General features: G+C 36.9%; 1 non-coding gene across 1 annotated transcript; it reads left to right on the top strand.

Moving 5' to 3' along the window:
* Positions 1-9,401: 9,401 nt before the first annotated feature.
* On the top strand, positions 9,402-9,483 carry TRNAS-GCU (transfer RNA serine (anticodon GCU)). Its single transcript has one exon. It is a non-coding gene; the product is annotated as a tRNA-Ser (tRNA).
* Positions 9,484-10,204: the final 721 nt, after the last annotated feature.

Below are 10,204 nucleotides of genomic sequence, written 5' to 3'. Positions count from 1 at the left end.
ATATCCGGGGAGCGTAATTTTTGATAGACATTAATGAAATGGTTAAATCTAGCGCTATATTTTTTTACCTGCTCAGGGCTTGGGTTTATTTTAAAAATATATTCCCTCTTTCCCCCTGCCCCCACAACAAGCTGCTTGAAAATTTCTATCCACTCTTTCCCGCGATTTTCAAATTTCTATCAGTAAACCAGTAACACTATTCATTATGCAAATAATTTTGAATACAGTAATACTGCATTCAGAATTATTTAAATATCTACTCATTTTTCTAGGATGTCACAACAAGCAGTGTTGCTAAGTGAAATTAGCATGAAGAAGTATCGAATTAAATCTTTCATAGATAACGTAAAATGAAAGTGATAAAACAATATATAAAATAGAAAATAAAATAGTAACTGGCGAAGTAGTACACACATTTCAGTTTATGATGGTTGGAGCTCATATGATTGCTAAATACTGCAATGTTCTTGTATTGTCTATTATTGACCCACTTCACTTATCACAACCTACTGATATTATACTTTTGCAAAAAACATATTAAAGCCATTGAAAAAAAAAAAAAAAAAAAAACAAATTAGATAACGTACGCAGTTACATTTCAGGCGCATTTGAAAATAGTAATGATTCATGATTTACAAAAAAAAAAAAAAAAAAAAAAAAAAACAAGCAAAACGCAAGGAAAAACGCGAACTGAAAATATTTAGTTTCTGCGCATCCGCCACATTGCCCATTCAGCAGCAATACTACAATATTATTCCCACTATTCAAGATGTAGCCTAACCTTTGCCTTGTACAATGGAATAATCGCTTCCTTGTCCCTGCTGATAAAGTCCCTGTATATCAGGGGGAACAACAAGTCGATCGTGGCTTTAATTTCGGTCAATCACGACGAATTTTAAATATATATAAAAAATAGATAAATAGTCAGAATCTAAATGTTATTATTGTTATGTGCCCCACTGCATACGCTTATTACAAATCCGTTGAACCACGTGACTGCTCTTGTCGACGCGCAGCTGCTAGGCTTGTCTAGTGAAAATTCACAGAGTTACGTCGTGGAGAGCATGTGTATGTGTCGAATTCTTACAGCTTACTTCATATTAATAACTGGATCTAATACCCTTTAATTTAAAATAAATACTACGAAAAAGAGCAAAACGATCATTTTCATCAAGAGTGCGAACTAAAATACTTTTTTGTAATGATAAAATAAAAATGTTATTGTTTGATTTGCAATGCCTTCGTGGCTATACCCAAAAAAGGAAATTTAGAAAGGCACTTCAACTCACTCCATGGTAAATACCAATCGGATTTTCTGCCTAATAGAGCGACCTTGGAAAAAAATAAATTAAAAGAATTTAAATCCAGATTATTCGCGCAACAAAATTTCTTCCTGACACCTAATTTATAATCTAAAGCAGTAACTGTAGCATCCTTTAAAGCGAGTCGTTTCTTGCAAAAAAATGCAAACCATTTTCTGATGGTCAATTTATCAAAGACGCATTTTTAGAAATAACAGATTCTCTTTTTGAAAATTTTAAGAACAAAAATGAAATTAAAAGTGCTCTTCAAGATCTGCAATTATCTCGAAATACTGTGATGCGACGCATCGAAAAAATGAGCAAAAATGTGAGCGAATAATTGCGTGCTCATATTACTAATTGTGTGTCCTTTTCTTTACAACTGGATTAATCTACAGACGTCAGTGATACAGCTCTATAGCTCGTTTTCATTCGTATGGTTTTCGATGATTCTGCCAGTAGAGAAGAACTGCTGGGTATCATTTCGTTAAAAGAAAGAACTAGAGGTCTTGATATACTTATCGCATTCAAAACTTTTATTGAAAAAAATAAATTACCACTATTTAAACTCATAACAACAGATGGAGCTAAAGCAATGACAGGGCATCTTAACGGATTCATCGCATTGTGCCAAAAGGATGACGAATTCCCAGATTTTTTGAGTTACCACTGTATCATCCACCAAACAGTCTTAGCCAGCAAGAGATTAAATACTAAAAGTGTCATGGATATAGCTTTCAAAATCGTGAATTCCATCAGAGGACAATCTCTTCAAAGGAGACTTTTCAAAATGCAACTCGATGAAAATTTACCAGATCTGATATAACACATAGATGTGAGGTGGCTGAGCCGGAGTAAGTTTCTATAGAGATTTCGAAATTTGCTGAATGAAATTAAAAAAATTGTTGATCAAAGAGGAGATTGATTATCAGCAGCTACAAGATATGGAGTGGTTGTGTGATCTCACTTTTTTGGCAGATTTTACCAAAATAGTAAACAGTAAATTAAGTGATCTGAATTTGGAATTACAAGTAAAAAATAAAAATGTGGGTGACATGATTAGTAGTATTTCTGCGTATAAATATCAATTTTTGGCAAAGACTAAGGATCTCAAAGAAAAAAAATTCGACCATTTTGCAAATATGCAAGATCATTTGCAAATATATTCTGTTTTTGAATTTAATAGTGAGAAATATGTTTCTGAAATTGAGAAAGTTGTGGATGATTTTGAAACCAGATTCAGCGATTTTAAAACAATTGAAGGCATTGTTCAATATATTTCTTGTCCATTTAAGGTCGACTAAGATACGAAACAAATTGTAGGAAAAAATCGCTGAGATTTTTCACACGGAGAAAATATTACTTGAAAATGAAATTATTACATTGCGAAACGATATTTTCCTAAAAGCCAGACCATCATAAAAAGACTTTGGGAAATATGTTTGCCAAGAAAAGTACCCAAATGTAAAAAAATGCTGTCAACTTTTAAATTCCTGTTTTGGTTCCACATATCTATGTGAAACGGCCTTTTCATATTTGAAACAAACAAAGACGAAGAATCGCTGTGCTCTTACGAACTTGCATACTGAAGATTCTTTACGGTTGGACTTATCACAGTATACCCCCGATTTTGAAAGCTTGTCAGATGACATGAAGACACAAACTTCGCATAAATTAAAATTTTAAATACATATGAATTTAAAATAAGAATTCTGAATTGTATTGAATTTTAAAATTTATAAACAACGTTTTTAAATATGTGTTGATTAACTTTTTTAACCTAGTGCAATGAAATTTTTGAGATGGTAGATCGCGGCACATTTTGAAGGAAAAAAGTAGATCACATCACAAATTAAGTTGGCCACCCCTGCTGTATATCATTGACAGAATCACATGAGCTGTTCTGGCAGCCTGTCTACATTGGATACAATTACTCCTAGGTTTCTTTCGTTCTCCACCACCACCACCACCATGATACCTAATTATTATTGTACTCCCTAATTGTTCTTGTTGGATTTCTGTTGCCCATATGCAGTTCCTTGCATTTACCAATGTTAAAATTAAATTTTTACTTCTCAGCCCATCTGCCTAATTTTTCTAGGTCTTGTTGCAGCAATACATCTCGATTCTTGTCATTAAGCATGCTGCCAACCTTTGTATGAGCTGCACATTTTAACAAAAGAGCTTGATGTGCTTCATCAGTATAATTAACAAATATTGAAAATAGTAAGAAGCCCATCACTGAACCCCGAGGAACTCCATTAATAACATTAATCCAAGAAGAGCAGTGCCCATTTATAATCACCCTCTGTGTTCTGCCACTCAACCATCCCTTTATTCATTGCACTAACTTGCCCCTAATGCCACACTGCTACAATTGGTACAGCAGTCTTTCATGTGGAACCTTATAAAAAGCTTTACTGAAATCTAAATCTATGATGTGAAAAATATTTTTTGCATCCAGTCCGTTTGTTACTGCGTCATTGTAGCTAATCAAATTGATCAGAAAGGATTCCCCCACTTAATAAACCGTATCGTGATTTCCCTATAGTTCCATTCCTGTTAATATGATCCTGAAATACTTCTTTAACCACTGATTCCTTCATTTTCCCTAGAACAGAAATCAAGCTTAAAGGTCTATAATTACTCATATCGGCCTTTGATCCCCCCCCCCCTTTGTGAATAGGAGACACATTTGCACACCTTCAATCTATAGGAACCTCCTCTAAATCCCAAGATGCTCTCATAATTATGGCCAAAGGTCCGCTTACTTCTTTTTCTACTTCTTTTACCATAATTGGATAGCCCTATCAGACCCAGGTATCGTGTATACTTTTAGTTTCAAAAATTTCTCTTCCACTTTCTTCCCATTTATCACGAAACTATTTAGCTACCACTTGGTTTATTTTTGGTATTCCCATCCCCAAAAATTTCTTCCCGGGTGAATGTAGAATGAAAATATTTATTTAGCTTGGCAGCGACTTGAATGGATTCATCAATAGTTGCGACATTCATATTTAGTGGGCCAATGTGATCCATCTAGTTCCTTTCCTTCTAGTGTTAACATAAGCAAAGAATTATTTGCTACTTTTGTTTACATTCTTAGCTTGCCTAACCCCCTTAGTTACTCCTGATTACAGACTAGTTTGAAATGCTGTAGTGTTCCACGTCCCCTGCTAATTCATATGCATACCACGCATTTTCCTTCTTTGCCATGAGTTTTTAGTTCATCTGGCATCGATTCAGGTCTACTAAACCTTAATAGTATCTCTTAGTTGATATAAAGAGATTAGTTGCCTCTATCATTACTTCTCCGAATGCCTCACATTTAGTATTCTAAACACCATCAGTTGGTCCCATTGAAAGGAATTTAAACACTATCTAAGACCATTAGTCGCCTTTACGAAAGTAAAAACCTTCCATTTACTCTTCCGAGCAGTTATATATTTAAATATACCTAGTGATTTCTTTACCTAGATATTCCTAATGAGTGGTTTCTTTACCTGGATATTCCTGGATATTACTGATGAGTCGGTACTGATAATCAGATCAAGCGTATTGCTTCCTCTTGTGTCTTTAACATGCTGCTGTAGAAAACAGTCATCCAATACATCCAGAAAATTTCTGCTATTGTGTGAATGACCAACCCATAAGTTCCAGCCAATATCATGAAAGTTAAATTCCTCCATTATAAGACATTCTTATTTACTGGCCCACTCTTCCTGTCTGTGTAACTGTACATTATTTATACTCATCACAGTCGTTTATCCTATAGGATATATGAGACTCCTACTCCCATCTTAGTTTTTCCCAGTGCTTGTATCGTACCAAAGTTATTCAATGTTGCACTGCCACCCATATCATCTGGCTCCATCGCCTTACGTTCTATGTGCTTCTTAACCAAGAGTATTACTTCCCAGAGTCCTGTCCTTCTTGCAAACGTTGTACTCAACATATTAAAATTCCGCTTTGCTTATATCCGAGTGGCGCAACGTTTCCGATATCGCTACTCTGGCCGCATTTGTTGACTTAACCAGTATTTCAAATTTGTTTACTATACTCTATCATTAGTGCACAAGCAAGTATACTTTCAATTGTTTCTGCTTTAAGTAACCCTAACACAACCCATGTATTTGCTTGTCCTATGATGACCTCGAACAGGCCTTGCAATCTCCAACATTTTGTTTTTCAGGCTACTGCATGTCTCAAGAAAAGCAAGAATCACTTTGACCTCTGCTTGCAGCTGCTGTTAATCATTAGCGAATATTTGCATCAGCAAATATTCTTGCATCCGTTTTATTTAAGTGTATGCCATTTCTAACAAAACAGCCTGTCCTGCAAATAAGTACAGACTAAGCAAAATTCTACCCCCCCCCATGAGCATTCTCTCATCATGCATTCCCTCCTGTCGTCTCTGGGCCACTCTTCAGACACTTTCAAATTTAAATTTAATTTAAAATATACTGGTATATGGATAGATATGTGATCTGTTATTGTAATAGGATTTTAGGATTATCAGCGATTGAAGCCATATTGCTCCATGTATACTACTCTGTAAATTGCGTGTGTTCTGTGGTTGTTTTCTGCAGCAGCATGTCCGAGAGGCAACCAGAGAGGGTAATACTCTTGATCTGGTTATCAGCGGTGATCATTCGTGTATTAAGAATTTGCAGATAAAGGAACCACTAGGCGGCAGTGATCACAGTGTACTGATGTGGATTTACTTAAAGATATAATTACCATCAGGGGTAAAGGAAAGGATTTTTGCTTCCGTAAAGTTGAGTACAGTGGTCTCAGACAGTTCTTAAATTCTGTACAGTGGGATCAACTGACGATGTTACCAACAGTAAATTCTAAGTGGGAAGCATTCAAGGAATTAATCTTGGATGCTACTAAAAGTTTCATACCTATTAAGAAATATTGTTCAAGGTTTAGGCCTAAATGGTTATCAAATGGACTAATGAGACTCGTGACAGAGAAGAAAAATGCATGGGATGCATATAAATTATTAAGCGACTCAGAAGCCTATGGCAGATATAAGCTAGTCTGTAATCAGGTCACAAAGGAGGTTAGGCAGGCGAAGGCAGATTATGAGAAATCTTTGGCAAAAGATGCTAAGAAAAACAGCAAGGATTTCTTTACTTATATAAACTCTAAAAGGAAGGGGATGAATCTGATTGGTCCACTTGATATCGATGGTTCGACTGTTGATGATCCTGCTCAGATAGCAAACAAACTGAATGAGTATTTTGCATCTATATTCACACATGAGGAGTTATTAAGGTTTGAAAATGGCAGAAGGTTATCAAATTGTAGCAGGGTGCTTAATGATTTTGTAATAACTGAGAGCAAAGTGAAGGAGAAATTGTTGAAGTTAAACATAAGAAAGGCACCTGGGGTGGATGGGATCTATCCAGTTATATTAAAGGAGGCGGCAAAGCAACTAAGCAAACCCTTAGCCATAATTATGAGAGCATCCTTGGACTCAGGGGAGGTCCCCATGGACTGGAGATGTGCAAATGTATCCCCAATTCACAAAGGGGGATCAAAGGGTGACACGAGTAATTAGAGACCAGTTAGTTTAACTTCTGTTGCGGGTAAAATAATGGAGTCACTGGTTACAGATGCACTGCAGGATCATCTAGGCAAGACTGTAGCAATAATTCAGACACAGCACATGGGTTTGTTAAGGCAAAGTCTTCTCTAACAAATTTGATACGATATTATGATGTGGTTACAAAGGAACTGGAGGCAAAAAATAATTTTGACATCGTATATTTGGATTTCAGGAAAGTTTTTGACACTGTTGCGCATGGAAGACTGTACAAATTGGAGCAGAATGGTATTAAGGGCAAGTTGCTACAATGGATAAAAGGATGATGATTGCGTGGGAGAACAGAGTGTGGTAATTAATGGGTACTGCTCTTCGTGGACTAATGTTATTAGTGGAGTCCCACAGGGTTCAGTGTTGGGCCCTCTGTTGTTTTGTATATTTACCAATGATATTGATGAAAGTATATCAGGCTTAGTGTCGAAGTTTGCAGATGATACAAAGGTTGGCAGGGTTGTTAATGACAGTAATGGCAGTGTACTACTGCAGCAGGATCTAGATAATTTGGGCAGATGGGCTATGAAGTGGCAACTGAAGTTTAACCTTGAAAAATGCAAAGTACTGCATATGGGTAGAAGTAACCCCAGAGTGTGGTTCTACACTTAAGGTGGTAGAAAATGAAAAAGACCTGGGAGTAATTGTGCAGTCAGATATGAAGTTTTCTGAGCAATGCAGACAGGCTGCCAGGGCAGGTCATGGGGTTTTGTCAATGATATATATAGGAATTTTGCTAGCAGGGAAAAGAAGGTGATTGTCCCTCTGTATAAGGCAATGGTCAGGCCACGCCTTGAATACAGCGTACAGGTCTGGAGGCCTCATTTTAGGAAGGATGTAGATTTGCTTGAGCGTGTACAGAAAAGGGCAACAAGATTGGTGAGGGAAATGAAGGGATCCTCTTACCAAGAGAGGCTTAAGTTCTGCAAATTGCAGTGGCTGAAGACTAGGCACCTGCGCGGTGATGATTGAGGTGTATAAGGCCTTGAATGGGTTGAGCACTCTAAATTCTGATAGGATCCTTCCACTTGTTCAGATTACGAACCTAAAGGGGCATAAATTCAAATTAAGAAAAAACAAATGTAGAATAGATGTGCGGAAATTTGCCTTTAGCCAGCGGGTGGTTAATTGCTGGAACAAACTTCCATCTGTCGTTGTGGAAGTTGATAAGTTAAATAAATTTAAAGAGGAACTGGACAGGCATTTGGAGGGAATGGTGTGATTTTTTTTTTTGATTTTTTTTTTTTGGGTGATGCTGCATTAGCTCATACACTTGCTTTCTTGCATCACATGCCACTACTACTACTACTACTACTACTATTTTCTGTTTGCAATGAAAAACCCGAGTTTCCGGGAGAAAAAAAAAAACATTCTAACCTCGCACGAGACCGACTAACTCAGCCACGTTGTGAATAAGATCCATAAAAATTCCTCACGTCATCGACGGGTTCGAATTCAGGTCTTTTTCACCCAATGTTGTGAGTAACAATTGCATTTCCCACGCGGGTGCGTGATAGGTAACTAGTCAATAACGTAGTGAAGATTTCATAATATGCTGTAATAATGATGCCGTATTTTGCAAACTTTATTTGCGTTCTTTGTGAATTTAATGCATATTAAAATGATGCTCTTGCATTACCCAACACATATGAGTAATAACTAATTTTCTTATTTTGAACGTATCACCCTATCAAAATTCCTGGCGATCACCAAGTTTTCTTGAAATTGTGTTCTGTAAACTAGATTGTAAGAGCATTACAAATGCCTAGAATCCATCTAGAAACTAAATTATAAATCCACTATAAACATTAATTTGAATTATTTTATTTCCAGTTAAGGTCGAATTTAAGAAAAGGAATTCGTGTGCAGCGGGTTAATGCACCCGCGCAGCCCTGATTGAAAAGATACCCCATGTCGCAAAAAAAGCAAGAAGAATTCTTCCTCGCTATCCCCAGCGTTGATAAGGTCCTCAACCAGAAAATAGAAATCAATACAAGTAACCACTAACTGGTTACTTGTATTGATTTCAATTTACCACAACAGTCATAATTTTTGTTTTAATGAATAACATTTAAAAAAAGCAAATTTTTTTGCTACAAAGTAATCTAAAAAATGTGCATTTACTTAAAAGATTTGCTTTCTTTCCTTCTTCCCTCTCAAAATTTTCTTTTATTCAAAGATTTTTTGATTTTGAAAAGGTAGCAACTCTGCTGGTGCCTCCCCCCCCCACCCCCACCTGACAGACATACAACAATGTCGAAACAGATCATTTGCGATCTTTAACAACCATATACGAAGCCAATCATCTATCCCTATACCGGTTCTTCACCTTATATGGGCATTGGCTCACTGTAATTAAATTTTTAACCCATTTAACGACAGCTGGTTGATTTTAAAACAGAAAAAACCCCAGCCTGGTAAAGTTGGATTCACGTTATGCTCTCCTTAAAGCGAAATAACTTATTTAAAATGTTGTTAGCAACTTCTGCTCCGTTGACGAGGTGGCCGAGTGGTTAAGGCGATGGACTGCTAATCCATTGGGCTCTGCCCGCGTGGGTTCGAATCCCATCCTCGTCGGATGTGCATACTTTTCAGTTAAAAACAAATTTTTTGTTTTTATTTGCAACGTTCGTACTTTCGATTTAATGGTCTGCGCATGTCTTTTGTTAATAGGCAATTTTTTGTATGTAAGATCAAAATCAAGCGGAAACTAGTTTTAAAATAGGTCGCTGAATAGATCTTTAACAACCATATACGCGGTGCAAGTGACGCCATCTATTGACATGGACGCTAATTATAAAACCTTGAAAACGAACGAGTTTTCTTTCACTTTTCGGCGTTAGATAAGTGAAACACCAAACATGCAGATATTTTGAATTCATTCTCCTTCCCTTTCCTACTGACCAGACCGGCCATAGACTAAAAATATTGCTATAAATCGCATGGTGCAATAAACATGAATGATGCGACGACACGGCATGAGGGGAGGGCTGTGGTAATGTTGGGTTTTAGGCGCACCAGCAACTAAGGTCATATTACGCCATATATAATATGTCTGTAAATTGCCTGTGTTCTGTGGTGTTTTCTGGGCGAAAACCGAGTTGCCGGAAGGAAAAACTACGCTACCCTTACCTGAGATCTTACTAAACCACTGTTGAAAAAGGCCCATAAATGTTCCTCGCTTCATTGACGGAATTCGAACTCAGGTCTTTCACCCCGATGTGGGAAGAACTGTGATTATACCAACTGTTACCCCCGAGGGCCATGAGGAGGAAAGGAGCACCAAATGAAATTTCAC

This window comes from Mastigoproctus giganteus, chromosome 12 (assembly GCF_048544385.1).
Source record: "Mastigoproctus giganteus isolate SK-2022 chromosome 12, ASM4854438v1, whole genome shotgun sequence".
NCBI lineage: Eukaryota > Metazoa > Arthropoda > Arachnida > Uropygi > Thelyphonidae > Mastigoproctus > Mastigoproctus giganteus.
The sequence above is the reverse complement of the archived record's forward strand: the minus strand, read 5'-3'. Positions and strand labels throughout refer to the sequence as shown.